General features: G+C 37.0%; 1 pseudogene; it reads left to right on the top strand.

The window, feature by feature from the left end:
- Nucleotides 1-17041: 17041 nt before the first annotated feature.
- Nucleotides 17042-17142, top strand: LOC127099128 (uncharacterized; annotated as a pseudogene).
- The last annotated feature ends 1823 nt before the right edge of the window (nt 17143-18965 follow it).

The raw sequence follows: 18965 nt of genomic DNA, 5'->3' as shown, positions 1-18965 counted from the left end.
GTAACATTAAGTTTGGAATCATTTTCATATGACAAAAATTGTAGGAGATAGGGTATAGGGAACCCCAGTTTTGACTAGCTAACTTTCTCTAGTCAACCTCTTTGAACCATCTTGCAAACTTGAAGTTATTTTGATATTTGGGGTCCATGGAGGATAATATATGCATAATATGATGTATCATGAATTATCCCTTGAAATATTTGACCAGTTATTGAAGAAACCTGCTGAGGAAGTCACACAAGATACCCAGATGAATTAGGGCTTTCAAGACAAACAAGTTTCAAATATCTTGATGAATTCTTGATCAAATTGACAAATAAAGAGAATGGGGATCCATATATGATGTTTATAACCATTGTGAAACTTTCCTTAATTGATCCCTTGCATGGAGGGTCTCAAATCCTAGATGTGAGTTTGATGTGGCACAGATGGATGCACACACTACCTACAAAAAAAACTGAATCTACACTAGAAATATTTTTAGTATTTTGGTTAGTAAACAAAGAAAAACAAAGCATGATACAATCAAATGTGTTTGGTGATCTTTCCCAATGCAAACCCAATGAATGAGGGGTGAGGAGGATACCAAGGTGTGATCCCAAAGTCAATGCAAATGATGAGCTAACATGAGGGATCTTAGGGTAAAAATTAGGGTCTTACACATGGATAGACACGAAGAAGACATGTTAGTGCAAGAATTTCATGAAGGATCCTTTGGTACTCATGCCAATGGACATGCAATGACTAAAAATATGATAATGGAAGGTTACTATTGACTCACAATGGAATTTGATTGCTGTAAATATGTGAAGAAGTGCCATAAATGTCATATTTATGCTGATAAGATTCATGTGCCTCTGACTCTTCTCAATGTTATTTCTTCCCCATGGCATTTCTCTATATGGGAAATTGATATGCTTGGTATGATTAAACCCAAATCTTCGAACGTACATCATTTCATTCTGGTGTCTATTGATTACTTCACCAAATGGGTTGAAGTAACATCTTATGCTAATGTGACCAAGCTGGTTATGGTTAGATTTATCAAGAATTATATTATTTGCCGATATGATGTTCCAAGTAAGATCATCACTGATAATGGGTCGAACTTGAATAATAAGATGATGAAAGAACTTTGTGACGACTTCAAGATTGAACATCATAACTCTTTTCCTTACAGACCTAAGATGAATGAGGCTATTGAAGCTACAAATAAGAATATTAAGAAGATTATCTAGAAGATGGTTGTGACATATAAGTATTGGCATGAAATACTCCCCTTTGCTTTGCATGAATATCGTACATCCGTCCGCACTTCAACAAGGGAAACCCTTTCTCTCTCGTTGTAAGACCCTAATTTTGTCCCTAAGATCCCTCATGGCATCATAACATTGCATTTGCATAGCCTCAAGGATCATAAGCATCTTGGTTCCCCTTACCTTTGGGTGGGACCTCTGGTGAGTGGTTTGAGATCACCAAGCATGCTTGAATTGTATATTATTACTGTTCTTACTTTTTTTACTAACCAAAATCACAAAAATATGTCACTAACATCTTTTGTTTGTAGCTTGAAGCAATCACAAAGTCAAGAGCTTCAAGGAGATCCTTCGTGCAGAGATATGGCCAAGTGAAGATGATAGCTAACATGGAAATGGTTCCCAAAGCTCTCATCCATCAAATATGCCTCCCTAGCATCTCAATTCATCATTTTGATCAAAGCAAGTCAAAGGGTTTGAGGTTTGTTCCCCAGAGAAACCCTAATTCATCTGTGCACTACAATGCCTTGCTCTTGAAGCAACCTCAGCCCATGATCAAATGCAATCAAGGGAAGTTCTTTAATTCATAATTTCATGCATATTTGAACTTATTTGAGTGTCCTCAATCATCAATTCATCAAAATATGAGTCATGGACTTGAGAAGATTGATCAGTCAATTCATTTGACTATTTTGAAATGCACTGAGACCTAACTTTTTGTGTGTTGGTAAAATGGAGATGATCCCAAAAGAAACAATGTTCTTAAGGACAATATGAACAACTTTCATGTTCATCAAAAATTGATTTAAAGCTTGGAAGGTCATCTCCCATTCCAAGACATTATAGGTCATTTTGACTGAAACCCTAATTTTGGGTCAACTTCTCAAGGACACAACTCATTCATTTTTATGATTTTGAGGTGCGATCAAATGCATTGGAAAGCTTAATATGTCTACTTCAAATGTTATGTTGAACAAAATTTCAAAATCTCAAAGGAAATACATGTGATAATGCAAGACATTATAGGTCACTTTGGACCAAATGCATTGAAAGGCAAAAAAGTCCAACTTCAAGTGCCCATAACTCTTTCATAAAAAATCCAAATGATGCAAACTTTAAGTCCATTTTGATTGTCTTGAAAAGATATACAACTTTGATGCTGGAGGTATTTTCATTTGAGGCTTGTATCATTAAAGAAGAAGGGCTTGAACATTGGCCAAATTTAGAAACTTTGCCTTTACATGTTTTGCACCTTACACTTTAAACTCAAAATTCACCAATTTCCACACTTCAAATGGATTTTTGCCCAACATAACAATTGTTCCTTACATCAAAACCTTTCCAACCATTACTCACATGCTCATGTTTGGATTTGGCAAATGGTATTTTCAAAGAGGAGAAGTTTTTAGTTCAATTATGCATAACACTTCAAAACTCCATGCACAAGCAATTACCATTCAGATTACGCGTCCATTTCACTTTGATATGATTTCAGATTGCATTTGGCATTGAATTTGGGCCTTTTGGATGATCATGCAAGCCCATGCAATGGATGTCAAATTCCATGCACACAGATTGAATCACACTCTCCTTGCCATTCCATCTATAAATAGGATCTCACTCAATTCAAATTTTATCCATGAATCAACCTGAAATGCTGCAGAACTGAAAACCTAACCTCTCACCAAAGAAGCTATTTCACTTTTCTTCAAATTTTTCAGATCTAAAATTCAACTACATCTGGTTGAATCTTTGGATCTAAAGCTTCTAGACCTTCATCCTTTACTCCATTGATCTTCTGTTTTGCCAAAGGAAGCAAGGAAGCAAGCTCAAATTTCCAGAATCCAAGATTCATCATCAACTGGTTTTCTCTTCGAAACTCATTACTCTTTGATCTATTTGCCTGGCCATTGTGTTTTCTGAAGTCCTCACTTGAGAGGCAAGCTAATGGTAGCTTCAATTTTGTGTTTTATTGAACTGCATTTTTCATACCTGAATCTTCCATCTCGGATTTCTTACTCTATAGGAATCTTGAGTGTGATTCAAGGTTAAAGGGGTGATGTACAAATCCCCAACTTTATTTTGATATAAGGATCGTGCAAAATGATGAAGGTTTGAAAATCTGCAAATGTCACCGGATTCTGGCTTCTCACCGGAGAAGAAGGTGGCTTCGGTGGCCGTCCATTTTCCAGAACATGTCACAGCCGTTGGATCATGTGTCCAGATCTAATCAGGTCCATTGGATTTCATGACTTTATTTAATTCATTATACTTCTCATTGACTGAGGTTCATGGTGCGCGTGCTTGCCAATGCCATTGGATCTTCCACATCATTTAATGAGAAACAATCCAACGCTCCCTGATTTTTGTTATTTTTCTTTTTCTGATTTTATTCCTTTTATTTCCATTATTTTCAAAAATTCATATCTTCTTCATTTTAAATCCAAAAAATATGGGACTAATTGCATTCTTCTCCAAATAAATTCTAGTTTCTGATTTTGATTTTTAATATTTTTTATTTTATCATTTGATATTTTTTGTGAATTTTCTCTTTTCTGGTTATTTTTAATTCATTTTAAATAGTTTTTGATATTCAAAAAATACAAAAATATTTTCCTAACCTATTTGAATGATGATGGATCTATGAAAAATATTCTCATCAATTTTTAATTGATTTGAGATTTATTTGAGATTTTAGTTCAATTAGGTTATTTTTATTCATTTTTAATTGATTAAAAATAGTTTCTGACTTTTAAAAATGCTGAAATTTTTTGTCAAACTTTGTTTGACCTTGTTGAACTTGGGATAAATCACTTGGACCTTTCAAGGTTGATTTGAAGTGATTTTGAAGTTTGACCTTTTCTTTTATTTTTAATTCAAGTTTATTTTAATATTAAAAATGCCAAAAATATTTTGCTTATTGTTTGACCTCCAATCTTCATCTCATTTCTGATTTCTCATTGTTTGACTTTGACTTTCAATGTCAATTGGTCAACACACATGGATTGGTACATCTTATTTCACCTTATGCACTTTATTCTTTTCCTTTTCCATTATTCATCTCTTTCTTCTCCTTCTTCTTTTTCTTTTTGATCAATGAGTTGAAGGTTGATAAGTTAGCATTGATTAGGGAGACTTAATCTTACTTGATTCAAATCTAATTCATCTTGATCAATTGATCAAGTGAATGGCTTTGCATTAAGGATAGGTTGTTTCCTAAATCATGCAAAAGACTTAAACCAATACAAGATCAATTCCCTTCTTCTTTTTGGCATGGCAAGTTGTTGGAACTTGGTTCACTAATCAAGACTTCTAACTTGTGTTGTTGCCTACATTATTATTGACCGGCCTCAGATAGTTGTGACTTCTACATAAGTCCAATTACGATTGCTTAACATAGCGCTAAATTTGCCTTATGGCACACTAACTACTAACACTAACCATTAACTATTAACATTTAATTCTTGCTCTTTATATTTATGCAATTTACTATTCTTGTACATATTATTCATTTGCTTTTCCCCCTTTGCTCATTTGAGCACATGTTTATGTTAATGCAATTTGCCTTTTGCTCACTTGAGCACATAATTGTGTATATATTATTGTGCTTGTATTTTGTTTTGATTGTTGTGGACCAAATGCAAAGAAATGGACAAATGGACTTAGTTTCTAGGACATTCCCTATGCAAATTTGGAGTCAAAGGACCTTAATGTTGAAGATGGGTTAGAAGGACCAAGCATCTAAACTCACTCTTGTCCATTCTTGATTTGCTTCATAAAACTCTTTGATGTGTGTGTTCTTGTGCTAGGGATTCCACCTTGATTCAAATTTGAGGAACCATTGCCATGAGCTTCTAAGAGAAAGAGTTACAAGATGCCTTGAAGAGTCTTCCAAGAGTTCATTTGATTGATGATTGCTTGAGTTTATGTTTATGTGATTGCTTATTCCAAAGGATGGAAGCTACTTGGATCATCAATATGATCTCAAGAGAGGAACTCCATTGTGGTCTTGTTTCTTATCCCTTATCTCTTCTATGATTAGGACTTTAGCCTTTCTGTTTCTTCCCTCCACTCTAACCCAAGCCAAAACTTTTGTGCAAACATCTAACACTTTTTTTCAACATTAGAAACCTAAGCCTTATGCTTTTGATTTTTCAAACTTTCTTTTCATAACACTTATTTTGAATTGAATCTTTAAGTCCACTTTGACCATCTTGTATATACTTCTAATTGGTAAATATAACCCATTCAAATGTCTTTTTGTGGTTTCAATGGCCACTCTCTTAATCAAATTTTTCATAACCTCTAGTTATTAAGTTTGAGTTATCCTTGAGGTAGATGTAATACTCACCTATATCCTTAGTGATGAACAATGAGTCTTCCATGCTTATTATAGGGTAAACCCCTCACTAGCATGTTGAAGCTATCCTCACATGGTGGATTTGTGGTTTTGGGTTGAGTTTTCTCCCTTGGATAACAAAAGACCTTAAGGCTTTTGGACCAATCAATTCACCAACTTGTTTTGAGATTTTTACCCCGAACTACGAGGTTTTGATCCTAATCTTTTTTAAGATGGTACGTAGGCAATGGGTTTATCCATCCAAACACAAAATGTAAATAAACTTGTATATTCTTTTCTCATCTCTTCAATCATGTTTTGATCGCGACTTTATAAGTCTATTGGGGTACTAACTGCAAGTGCACAGTTCTATCGCGTAGTTTTAAAAGATATCGATCCCACAGGGACTTATGAATCGATATACCGTTTTTCTAAGGTTACTTCGTAAAGCTAAGGCGGATGATACTTTGATGATTAGGGGGGAAAGTAAAACTAATATTGGATCTAATTTAAATATCAATTAAGCGGATATCGGTATGTAGTTCGTCGTAATTAGGGAATCAAATCTTCGTTGGTTTCTTGGTTTTTAAAATAAATCTTTTCAGTAGACACTATTGATTTAAAAGTCTTATCTCAAACTCTCTCTCTGTTGAATAGACTATGACTTTTTGTTAACGTAGCTGTCACTTATTAGTTAAGTCCAAAATCACTTTTTGAAAACAACAGAATCTATAGAAACTCTTTTCATTAAAATAATAACCGTTTAAACACCCTCGTCTCAAACTCTCGCTCTATTGACTTAGATTATATAATTAAACTTAAATGCTTAACTCTCGTCCTCACATTTAACCTCTAAAAATACTTTTTGAAAAAGATTAGCATTTAATTAACTCTAAAAATTGCTTTCGCCCTGATTTAGAATTAATGTCCAATTTACACTGTCCAGTTAAAAACTCAAACCGTCGTTCTATTGATTTTAACTTCTTTATGTCTTTTACTTTCGTACAAAAACCTTGGTATTAACTCTGTAAATTGAGACCATAAAAAGAGTGACTTTAATTTTAAATAAAATTAAACCAACTTAGTTTTGATTCCTTATTCCGCTTACTTTACATACCGATATCTAAATTAATTAGTCGGACATGCTAAACAGGTCTGAACAATTATCATGCTTAAATAAAACCATATCAGGCAAACAATATAAATAAACAGTAATGCAGAGCATATATAAATTAAAACAATAAATTAAAGAACCTGGATAATTAATAGGAATCTTGAACACTCCACCACAGACCGGTTGGATTTGTTCTTGCAATCTTCAATCGGACAGGAAAATAAAAGCAAAGGAATAAAATACTATGATCTAACGTAAGGTTAGATCCAGTAAAAGATACACAATAATTTCCGGTGTAGAAACTATTGTGTGAAAAATTAATTAAGTGCTCTGAAAATTGACTGGAAAAGAAAAGGAAATAAAAATTGATAATAATAGAAAGCTGTAGAAAATTAATGCTGTAAATGCTTGCACGGAGGAAAAAGAAGCGAGACCGAGAGAGAGCTGCAGGGTTGGATCTTTGGCTCTATTTATATTACTCTCCTTTGTAACCGTTTCCAAAAGTGCATTCCGTAAGTAACTTGCACGCTTCAACGAGTCAAGCGGAAGAATAGGCTTCAACGTGCCTCTGTTGCGCGTTAAAAGTCAAAAATATAGGAGTGGGGTGTGACGTTCATCACACCATGTGTTACGCTCGTAACACAAAGTAGCAGGGCTTGACGCTCGTCACACCTTGTGTGGCGGTCGTCACAGCTTCAGCGCTCCTGGCTTGTAATTGTGGGCTGGGCTTTAGTGGAATTTGCTTTCATCCTCTTTTTCACCCCCCCTTTTCTTCCTTTTTCACTTATGCTTCAAATAAGTTACCTGAGACAAATAGAAGGGAAAATACCACGTAATATCGAATAATATGAAATAAATTGAAACAAATAATAATATAATTTAATTAAATCGAGTCCAAAAATGTGATATTATTTCATGTTATCAAACTCCCCCATACTTAGACCTTTGCTTGTCCTCAAGCAAGATACAGTATAGAAATCATTTTAAAAATTTGGCCAGATGAAATTTCAAAACACACATCAATTCGTACTAGGTTGCATGTAAACCTTGTTTAGAAGTAACTTGAGTTTAATCTTGACATCAACAACCACCGTCACAACCTCAGTAACCCCACCTTATGCAAACCAGTTCGAGTAATGCTATTATAGCTATCCTAGTTCCTTTACTCTTATTTCACCCGTTTTCATTCTAGCGAAATCACATTAAGCCCTTTATCTTTTTGCGCGCATAGTGGAGTAACCGGTTAGTGATTCTGATCCCTTTTTTAGCTTGAAGTTCTGGTACAAAAGTTGGATAACTTCGTTATTTAGTCCATTGCAGATTGCGGGGGATCGGACCGTAGTCCGCCCTACCAAGTTCAGCACCAGATACCTGCTGAACCAACTCATAATGGATCTTTCGTATTATGCTTTTGTATGATCTGCAACCTTTAGATTAAATGATCTGGTAAGGATCACCTAACTTAATTAGTGCATTTCCTGATATATTTTTTTTTTGTTATTTTGGGAATCATTCACTTATATTCATCGGCTCTCCACGTAGTTTGCTATTAAGATGGTGCTGACTTCTTGTATAAACTACTCGGGGTTACTATAAAACTAAAAGTTCAAGGGATTGGTATAATAGGTACTTTTCTGATCTAACATGTTGAGGTTTTTTTTAGAGCGTTGGTATGGTAATAATTTTGTCTTGAGTTCACTTAAGTTTGATAAAATAAGCAACCTTTATATTTACTGAGTGTGTTGAATTTTTGTTATGACTCAAGAAAATTGAGGGGAATAGATAATAGAAATTTTTCACACTAGGGACTTAACTTAAAATAAATATATATTATTATAATTTTTTTTTTTCATAATAAGGAAGGGAAAACAATGAAAGGGAAAATAAATAACAATGAAAGGGAAAATAACATACTTGAAAAGGGAAGGTTGAAAGAACAAGGTTTTCCCCCCCACACTTAAATAAAACATTGTCCCCAATGTTTCAAAGAAAACAAAAGAAATAGAAAAAAGAAAAAGAAACTAAAGTCAATGCTGCCTGCCGCCTCTTGTTCTTGGACCTGGTGATCGTTGACGTACTCCTAAGTCGTCAAACCTGCTGAGCAACTCAGTGAACCGCTGGTCGGTTATTGCATTCCTCGCTTCCTATTGTTGTTGCATCTGGCGCATCATTTGCATCACTTCGAGATTCTACGCTTGCATACCATCAATAGCATCCATGATGTCGTCGTTGGTTGCTGGCCTTCTTCGTCGACGACGTCGTGAGGATGGACCAGTTGCATTATCGGAAGGGTTGAGCGGGACTGATTGTTGCTCAGGACCTTGATCACCTTGCTCCATTTCTTCAAACTCGTCTGGAGGCGGGTTTGCGTGTGTAGGCTCTGTAGCTTCGGGAGCATTAAGGTCGTAGATGAAGCGGTTGGGGTTGGTCACATCTGTGAGGGTAATGTTGGGTAAAACAACGCTTGGGACTTCGTGGTTATTCACCATAAGATAATACCTTCCGCCTACCCTGTTTTTGATTAGGCGACTGGACCGACAATAGCTTATATCCATAAATAGGGGTGGGAGAGCTTGTAAATTTTGAAGTCGGTCCCCTAGATTCAAACCAAGTGCTATGGAGGTTATTAATCCTCAAATCACGAAAGGTTGGCGGCCTCTAGCACATAGGGTGTGGATATGATGAAATAAGAAAGAAGCAGCGTTTACCTTTGTATCCATTTCAAAGACGCAGTGGAGGAAGAATAATTCCTTGGCGTTGACTTTGCTGTTGTTCGGTCTTCCAAAAACTGTGTTTTGCAGGATGCGGATAAAATACCGGATGGTTGGGTTATGTATATGGGAAGCAAGTAGTGCATCCCAATTATCGGTTTCCACACCGGATATTTTTCTAAAGAGGTCGAAGGCGTGTATGTGCCACTGGGAGTTCGGAGGGATTCTTGGGTGGACTCGGTCTCCTACAGGGAACTGTAGCATGGCACTCAACTGATCCTGGGATAGTGAGTATTCGGTGTTGAACATGCGGAAGGTTGCGGTACCGGTTAAGTACTCGTCTTCACCGGTAGGAGTGTTGTACGAATAAGAACTTAAAAATTCTAAGGTGAGAGATGGGTAGGTAGGTTGATTGTGTGTGCATAGAAAGGTTAAATCAGCAAGGCGGAGCATCCATTGTATACCCTGAAGTAATCCTAATTCTTGTAAACAATTTAAATCAGGATACTTGGTAGATACGACACCTCGCTGTTGGAAACGCTCGAACTGCTCCCTTTGATAATTATCATCTTCGGATCGGAAGATGATATTTCCGAATTGTTGGTTTCCCGCCATACTGATAAGTGGGTTGAAAGGAGGAGAAGGGATGAAAAAGGATTTTGTATGGAGAAATGTATGTTGGGATGATGTAGAAAGAAAGGTATGGTGGGTATTTATAGGAAAAGTTTTGGAAGTTGGAAAGGGAGTGGGTGAAAAATAATTAAATGTGGGTAAATGTGAGTAAATGGGTAAGTGAATGGGGAAGGTAAAAAGTGGGGTGGTGTAACGGTCGTCGTGTCCCCAACGGTTACTAACGTTCACCTAGTCTGAAGGTGTCACGCTCGTGACAGGGGTGTTACGGGCGTCACATGCACTTGGTGTGACGACCGTGATGGCGTGTGTGACGCTCGTCACACAGTCAGCTTGCAACGGTCACTGCTTGCGTGGGTGCTTCATAATTTGTTTTTATTATTATATTTTATTTTTGTTATTTTGTATTGCTTATGCTTATTTTATTTTGCTATTGTAATGCTTTTAAATTGCTTGCATGCTATTCTACTACCATAATATATGTATTTCTTTAACAGGCATAGTAATTATTAGCATATAGTGGATATCATTAGTTGTAATTATAGAAATTGCATAGATCAAAATAAAATAAACCAATAATGCAATAGCTTCATAAAATAATCATAATGTAACATTGAAAAACAAAAGCAAACATGCGAAAGAAAAACAAATACTAATATTAAAAATAATGTGAAACAAAACTAATAAATAGCCTAAACTAAAACTAAGTAACTAAGAAAAACAACTTCTAGCCACTTGCAGGATCTCTGGCCGGAGGAGCGAATGAGTTAACACGGTTTAGCAACTCGAGGAATTGATTTGTCATGCTGCTCATGTATCCTAGAAATTCTTGTCCCATATTAGCTAACTCTTCTCTGAGGGCGTCTTGTTCTGACATCAAAGCTTGAATGGTGGTGTTATAATTAGCTCCGGGCATATGATGTCTAAGATCTGGTATTGCCGACTCTTCGGTCGGGATAGGTTGAGGTGGAGGGTCAATATCATAATAACCAGATGGTGTCTGAGGGTCAGACTCAGCATAAGGAATCTGGTCGTCACAAATCTCATAGTCCTGGATGGATTCAGTAGATCTAGCAGGAGAAGGTGTTCCGTTCAGGTTGTAGAGCCAGTTATTGCGGTTATGAACACTAGTCCTCGGACTAGGCAAGGTGAATAGGCAAAGAACTTGGTTGTCAATTATTAGTTCGAACTCTTCAGGCCCGAGGTTTGCTATAAACATAATGTTGAAAAGGAAGGGTATACTCATAGTCGCAATGCCACAAAAAGGGCTTAGGTCAAGCATAGGTTGACGTAATCCGATAGCATTACCAATCATGGTTATCAATCCGCCTATTTGAATCGGTGCTCGTTCATCTTGGATAAGGCGGTCAAAGTTCGCCAACATAAAAGTGGCACCATTCACTGGACGGTTCTGGGAAGCACAAAATATGATGAAGAGTTCATCACGTGATACTGTAGTAGTATTTGACTTCTTCCCAAAAAGGGTGTGGGCCAGGATCTTATGGAAATAACGAAAGGCCGGGTTATGTATGTTTCCAGAAAGAAACTCATGTTCCTCGGGGTCGTCATTTCCAGTCAAACTTCCCCAAAAATGTTCAAGTCTTCTATATTCAAAAAGGTCTTCTTGGCTCACTGTGAATGTATCAAAAGAGGCAGGGAAACCTAAAAGGTTAGTAAAGTCTTGAATGTTAAATTGATACTCCATGTTGAACATTCTGAACTGAATGAAACCTCTGCTTATTCCTTTTCCATGACTGGGTAGATAGATCAGAGAGCTAAGGAATTCTAGAGTCAGTCTCCGGTAAGTGACGAATTGTCTTCGAATAGGAGTGGTTTCCCACCCTATTTGACTCAGCAAATACATGACACTTTCTCTTAGTCCAAGGGCAGTCATTGCCCAGTCATCAGCATACAAGCTAGGTAGCATCTCTCTCTCTGCTAGTTCCTCAAACTTTTGTTTCTGAGCTTTCCCTCTGAATTTGATACCCATACGATCAATTTGTCCCATCAGGTTAGTGTTAGCTAGAGAAAAGAAAAACAAGAGTTTTAGTCAGGATTTGGCCAAATGCCGAAAGAAGAAAAGAAGAATTTTTTTATAAATTAAAATAAATGAAGAATGAATACTAAATAAAATTTAAAAGAATAGTCAAAGAAGAAATAAAAATAAAAAATATTTGTGGGTTGTCTCCCACGAAGCGCTTTGTTTAATGTCGCAAGCTCGACATAAAAACTATCAAATATAATCTATAAATTCTGGAGGCATTACGTCTAAGTGCAGGACTTGCGAATCTTCATTGTTCTCAGCATAATGATAATGTTTTAGACGCTGCCCGTTTACGATAAATGGTTCAATAGATTTTCCTTTAATTTCCACCGCTCCACTTGGAAAGACATTGGTGATTTGGAAAGGGCCTGACCATCTAGAACGTAGTTTTCCTGGGAATAACTTAAGTCTAGAGTTGAACAAAAGGACTATATCGCCTTGTTTTAAGATTTTTCTTGATATACGTTTATCATGCCATTTTTTCGTTCTTTCTTTGTAGATTCTGGCATTTTCGTAGGCGTCTTGTCGAAGTTCCTCTAATTCGTTTATGTCAAGAATTCGCTTTTCACCAGCGGCCTTATAGTTTAAATTTAGATTTTTAATAGCCCAGTAGGCCTTATGTTCTAATTCTACCGGGAGGTGGCAAGATTTTCCATAAATAAGCTTAAATGGGGTTGTTCCTATGGGAGTTTTGTAGGCGGTTCGATATGCCCATAAAGCTTTGGATAGTTTTGATGACCAGTCTTTCCTTGAGGTGGCGACTGTTTTTTCTAATATTTGTTTAATTTCTCTGTTAGACACTTCCACTTGTCCGCTGGTTTGAGGATGGTAAGGTGTTGCTACTCGATGCTTTACACCATACTTAAACAGTAGTTTTTCGAGTACCTTAGATATGAAATGCGATCCTCCATCACTGACTACTATTCTTGGGACACCAAATCTTGGGAAAATTATATTCTTAAAGAGTCTAGTTACTACTCGTGTGTCGTTTGTTGGAGAAGCTATAGCTTCAATCCATTTTGATACGTAGTCAACTGCTACGAGTATGTACTTGTTACCAAAAGAAGGCGGAAAAGGTCCCATGAAATCTATTCCCCACACGTCGAAAATCTCTACTTCCAAAATGCCATTTTGTGGCATCTCGTCACGTCTATATATGTTTCCTGTGCGTTGACATCTATCACATTTCTTGATGGCATTATGTACATCTTTCCATATGTTTGGCCAATAAAGACCGGCTTGTAGGATTTTAGAACAGGTCTTGGATGTACTTGCATGAAAACCATAAGGAGCGGAGTGACAGTGTTGGATTATATTTTCTATCTCTTCTTCAGGTATACACCGACGGAAAATACCATTGGGGCCTCTTTTGAAAAGTAAAGGGTCATCCCAGTAATAATGTTTTATGTCATGGAAGAATCGTTTCTTTTGTTGGTAAGATAGATTAGGTGGAACTATTCCAGCAGCTAAATAATTGACGAAATCGGCGTACCATGGTGTAACACATATAGCTAGGGTGGTCTCTACCTGTTTATCAGCTTTATTTTCTTCCAAAGTAGCTATAAGTTTATCGTACGAGAAATCATCGTTGATTGATGTTCTTTCCGGTTCCAGGTTTTCAAGTCTAGAGAGGTGATCTGCTACTACGTTTTCAGTTCCTTTCTTATCTTTGATATCCAAATCGAATTCTTGTAGCAACAAAATCCACCTTAGGAGTCTAGGTTTAGCGTCCTTTTTTGTTAAGAGGTACTTAATGGCGGCGTGGTCAGTGTAAACGATTATTTTAGCTCCGACCAAGTAAGAACGAAATTTATCTAGTGCAAATACTACTGCTAAAAGTTCTTTCTCGGTCGTGGCGTAATTCATTTGTGCTTCGTCTAGGGTTCTACTTGCGTAATATATGACGTGAAGCTTTTTATCCTTTCGTTGTCCTAAAACAGCGCCTACGGCGTAGTCACTTGCGTCACACATTATTTCGAATGGTTCATTCCAATCTGGAGCCTGCATTATGGGCGCGGAGATCAATGCTTGTTTAAGCGTTTGAAATGCTTCTAAACATTTATTGTCGAAGACGAATTCAACATCTTTCATCAATAATCCGGTTAAAGGTTTAGTTATTTTAGAGAAATCTTTAATGAATCGTCGGTAAAAACCGGCATGTCCTAAGAAGCTTCGTACTTCTCTCACAGTTTTCGGAGGTTGAAGGTTTTCGATTACTTCTATTTTGGCTTTGTCTACTTCAATTCCTCTATTTGATATGATGTGTCCTAAAACAATTCCTTCTTGTACCATAAAGTGACATTTTTCCCAATTAAGTACTAGGTTTACTTTTACACATCGTTCTAGAACTCTTTCTAGGTTTTCAAGACATTCTTCAAAGCTTTGTCCGCATACGGAAAAATCATCCATAAATACTTCCATGATGTTTTCGAGAAAATCGGCGAATATTGCCATCATGCACCTTTGGAAGGTTGCAGGAGCATTGCACAAGCCGAACGGCATTCGTCGATAAGCGAAGGTACCAAAAGGACATGTGAATGTTGTCTTTTCTTGGTCATCAGGATGAATTGGTATTTGAAAGAAGCCTGAGTATCCGTCTAGATAGCAGAAATGAGAATGTTTTGCTAATCGTTCTAACATCTGGTCAATGAATGGTAAAGAGAAATGATCTTTTCGGGTTGCTTTGTTTAGTTTCCTATAGTCAATGCACATTCTCCATCCCGATTCGATTCGTTTGGTTATAATTTCTCCTTTTTCATTTTCAATAACTGTTATACCTCCTTTCTTTGGTACTACGTGTACAGGACTAACCCATTTGCTATCAGATATAGGATATATGATACCTGCCTCTAATAACTTTGTTACTTCCTTTTTCACTACCTCACTCAGGATCGGGTTTAGTCTCCTCTGATGTTCCCTAGAAGTTTTACAGTCTTCTTCTAGCATGATGCGGTGCATACAAATAGAAGGACTTATCCCTTTAAGATCGGTGATGTTGTATCCTAGTGCGGTTGGTATTTTCTTAAGATATGTAGGAGTTTTTCGGTTTCGAGTTTTCCTAGGTCTGCATTAACTATCACTGGTCGTTCAAGTTCTAAGTCTAGGAATTCATATCTCAGATTTTTGGGAAGTGTTTTCAGGTCGAGGTTTGGTTTCTTAAGGCATTGCGTAGGATCCGATGTCATTGCTAAACATTGGTTAAGTCTGTCTTCTACACGATAGTCAGACAATTTGTCATTTTCTAACTCTGTTTCTTTTATGCATTCATCGATGATATCCATGAAGTAACATGTGTCGTCTATTGCAGGTGCTTTCAAAAATTGGGAAAGAATGAACTCAATTTTCTCTTCTCCTACTTCGAAAGTGAGTCGTCCTCGTTTTACGTCTATGATAGCACCGGCGGTTGCTAAGAATGGTCTTCCCAATATAATGGGTGTAACTTCATCTTCTCTTATGTCCATAATTATAAAATCGGTTGGAATGTAGAATTGACCTATGCGCACGGGAACGTTTTCAAGAATTCCTACAGGATATCTAACGGAACGATCTGCTAATTGCACAGACATTTTAGTTGGTCTTAATTCTCCCATTTCCAGTTTCTTGCATATGGATAAAGGCATAACACTGATACCGGCTCCTAAATCGCATAGAGCTTTGTCTATGACAAATTTTTCTATGTGACAGGGTATAGAGAAACTACCAGGATCTTTAAGTTTAGGAGGCATATTCTGGATTATAGCGCTGCATTCAGCAGTGAGTGTAACGGTTTCGCTCTCTTCAAGTTTCCTTTTATTAGAAAGAATTTCTTTTAAGAACTTAGCATATGAGGGCATCTGCATAATAGCTTCTGTAAAAGGAATTGTGACGTTTAATTGTTTCAGTAAGTCAACAAATTTTTTAAATTGGCCCGCATCTTTGGTTTTAATAAGCCTTTGAGGGTAAGGGATAGGTGGTCTATAAGGTGGTGGAGGTACATAAGGTTCTTTCTTTTCTACGGTTTCCTTATTACTCTCCTCCTTTTCCTTAGGTTTATTTTCTTCCTCAGTTGACTTTTTAGAGTTTTGGTTTTCAATTCTTGGATCAGACGGTCCTTCTACCTCTGTTCCACTTCTCAATATGATTGCATGAGCGTGGCTTTTCGGATTAGGTTGGGGCTGTCTAGGAAATGTACCAGTTGGGGCAGCGGTAGGCGCTTGTTGTTGAGCTACTTGTGATATTTGTGTTTCCAGCATTTTGTTATGGGTAGCCAGGGCATCTACTTTACTTGCTAGTTGTTTAATTTGTTCGCTAGTGTGTACATTCTGGTTTAAGAAAGCTTTATTGGTTTGCTGTTGAGAAGCTATGAAGTTCTCCATCATGATTTCCAAGTTGGATTTCCTAGGAACATTATTGTTAGGTGTAGATGGGGTCGGCTTTTGATATCCAGGGGGTATAGCTGGGGCTTGACTGGGAGCTTGTCCTGGTGCGTATAACGCATTATTGCTCTTATATGAAAAATTAGGATGGTTCTTCCAGTTTGAGTTATAGGTATGCGAGTAGGGATTTCCTTGAGCATAATTCACTTGCTCTGCTTGGATTCCTGTTAGGAGTTGACAATCTGCAGGAGTGTGACCTTGGATTCCACAGACTTCGCAATTTTGAGCTGCGGCAACCATGGTGGATGGAGGTGATACATTTAAACTTTCAATTTTCTGGGCCAGAGCATCCACTTTTGCATTAACATGATCAAGGCTACTTATCTCGTACATGCCACTTTTCGTTTGAGGTTTTTCTACCATTGTTCGGTCGCTTCCCCACTGATAATGGTTTTGGGCCATGCTCTCGATAAGTTGATAAGCATCGGCATAAGGTTAATCCATAAGCGCACCACCTGCGACGGCGTCTATTGTTAACCTTGTGTTGTATAAGAGACCATTATAGAAGGTATGAATTACTAACCAGTCCTCTAAACCCTGGTGTGGACAAAGTCTCATCATGTCTTTGTATCTTTCCCATGCTTCGAAAAGAGACTCGTTATCTTTCTGTTTAAATCCATTTATCTGGGCTCTTAACATAGCTGTTTTGCTTGGAGGAAAATATCGGGCAAGAAAGACTTTCTTCAACTCATTCCATGTGGTGACCGAGTTGGAAGGAAGAGACTGAAGCCATCTTCTAGCTTTATCTCTTAACGAGAAGGGAAAAAGACGAAGTCGAATCGCCTCTGAAGTGACACCATTAGCTTTAACAGTATCAGCGTATTGAACAGATACGGATAAATGAAGGTTTGGATCCTCGGTAGGATTTCCAGAGAATTGATTCTGTTGCACTACTTGTAACAGCGGAGGTTTAAGTTCGAAGTTGTTTGCTTCGATTGCGGGTGGAGCAATACTCGAATGCGGCTCATCTTGCGATGGAGCGGCGTAATCTCGAAGAGCACGAGCTGGTTCTGCCATCTCGGGTATCGACGAAGGAAGAAGATTTTTGAGGTTGGGCACTTCGATAGGAGGGAGATTGTTTGCAGCACGATATTCCCGAATTCATCGTAAGACTCGGAGATATAGTTCAATGTCGTTGATTCGTAAGTAAAACGGCTCGCCTTGTGAGCGAGTGTGTGGCATACAAATCAACGAAAGAAAGAAAAAAAAATTGCCTTAGTCTCTACAGCGTAACAAAAGGGTTACGATATCGACTAAATAAAAAGTCCCTGGCAACGGCGCCAAAAACTTGATCGCGACTTTATAAGTCTATTGGGGTACTAACTGCAAGTGCACAGTTCTATCGCGTAGTTTTAAAAGATATCGATCCCACAGGGACTTATGAATCGATATACCGTTTTTCTAAGGTTACTTCGTAAAGCTAAGGCGGATGATACTTTGATGATTAGGGGGGAAAGTAAAACTAATATTGGATCTAATTTAAATATCAATTAAGCGGATATCGGTATGTAGTTCGTCGTAATTAGGGAATCAAATCTTCGTTGGTTTCTTGGTTTTTAAAATAAATCTTTTCAGTAGACACTATTGATTTAAAAGTCTTATCTCAAACTCTCTCTCTGTTGAATAGACTATGACTTTTTGTTAACGTAGCTGTCACTTATTAGTTAAGTCCAAAATCACTTTTTGAAAACAACAGAATCTATAGAAACTCTTTTCATTAAAATAATAACCGTTTAAACACCCTCGTCTCAAACTCTCGCTCTATTGACTTAGATTATATAATTAAACTTAAATGCTTAACTCTCGTCCTCACATTTAACCTCTAAAAATACTTTTTGAAAAAGATTAGCATTTAATTAACTCTAAAAATTGCTTTCGCCCTGATTTAGAATTAATGTCCAATTTACACTGTCCAGTTAAAAACTCAAACCGTCGTTCTATTGATTTTAACTTCTTTATGTCTTTTACTTTCGTACAAAAACCTTGGTATTAACTCTGTAAATTGAGACCATAAAAAGAGTGACTTTAATTTTAAATAAAATTAAACCAACTTAGTTTTGATTCCTTATTCCGCTTACTTTACATACCGATATCTAAATTAATTAGCCGGACATGCTAAACAGGTCTGAACAATTATCATGCTTAAATAAAACCATATCAGGCAAACAATATAAATAAATAGTAATGCAGAGCATATATAAATTAAAACAATAAATTAAAGAACCTGAATAATTAATAGGAATCTTGAACACTCCACCACAGACCGGTTGGATTTGTTCTTGCAATCTTCAATCGGACAGGAAAATAAAAGCAAAGGAATAAAATACTATGATCTAACGTAAGGTTAGATCCAGTAAAAGATACACAATAATTTCCGGTGTAGAAACTATTGTGTGAAAAATTAATTAATTGCTCTGAAAATTGACTGGAAAAGAAAAGGAAATAAAAATTGATAA

The sequence above is a fragment of the Lathyrus oleraceus genome, chromosome 6, assembly GCF_024323335.1.
Source record: "Lathyrus oleraceus cultivar Zhongwan6 chromosome 6, CAAS_Psat_ZW6_1.0, whole genome shotgun sequence".
Taxonomy (NCBI): Eukaryota; Viridiplantae; Streptophyta; class Magnoliopsida; order Fabales; family Fabaceae; genus Lathyrus; species Lathyrus oleraceus.
This window is presented reverse-complemented; position numbering and strand designations above follow the sequence as displayed.